The sequence below is a fragment of the Eublepharis macularius genome, chromosome 8 (assembly GCF_028583425.1).
Source record: "Eublepharis macularius isolate TG4126 chromosome 8, MPM_Emac_v1.0, whole genome shotgun sequence".
Lineage (NCBI taxonomy): Eukaryota > Metazoa > Chordata > Lepidosauria > Squamata > Eublepharidae > Eublepharis > Eublepharis macularius.
Window position 1 is genome coordinate 40,505,277 of NC_072797.1, and position 999 is coordinate 40,506,275.

The window sequence follows — 999 nt, forward strand, 5'->3', positions numbered from 1 at the left end:
TTGGCTGTTCTGAGAACATGGCTGTCATCTGGGCATGGCTAGGGCTTACCAGCAGACTGTCTGACAGTGAGGGCACCCAGCCCACGGGAGGCTCCCGGCAGGAGCTGGCCAGGGAGCGCCTGGCCATTCTCGCGGAAGGTTTCCCCTGGCTGGCATCTGGCTGCTGGCAGCGTGGCTGGAGCCCAGGGTAAGGCAAGCTCTCATGGCAGGCAAGGGAGCAGCGTTTAAGACACAGTCCGTGGTTGGCAACAGGGCAGCATCACACAGGAGAGTCCAGATATAAGCTTGAGCAGGGCAGTGCCACGTAAGAGTTCTGAGAGCAATTGTCCAGGAACTGTCAGTCTGCTGCAGCATCAGATATGAAACTGACACGTGTATTAGAGGCACACATGCACGGCAATCTTTTAGTGTAGAACTCAGACCCAGTTCGTGGCTGGCCTCTGGAGGGAGGGGGGGCTGCTCGGTAACAACGTGATGACATCACTTCTGGGAAGTGACGTCATCGCACAGGGCACAACCAACCTCAGGAGCACTCCTGCAAGGGGGGGGGGGTTAAATCACCCTCTGCGCCGGCATGGAGGATCTAAACTCCTCCCTTGCTCCAGCTGACTGCCTCCAGTCAGCTTGAGCAAGGAGGGGATTTTAAAGTTTAATGGCCACCGGCCATGTGACCTTTTTCTAGAGATGCTGGAATGCCTTCCCACCATGTTCTGGCTGAAAAGATCCCTGAGTAAGAACAAAGCAATGATGGTTTATACTAACTGTTTATTTTTGTTGTGCTGAATATAGTGCTGGATATACTGAGCAGAAAAAAAATTATCATCACAGTGAAGCCCATTTCTCCTCCACTGCTGCACCTCAACTTCTGGCTATGAGGGTTTGCCTGAAAAGAAACTCACCCCTAACTGACTGAGCAAGAATTCACTGGAATTTCATTCCACTCTTCATGTTCTCTTCCTCCTTGGACATGAATTTTCATATAAAATGACAGGAAACCCA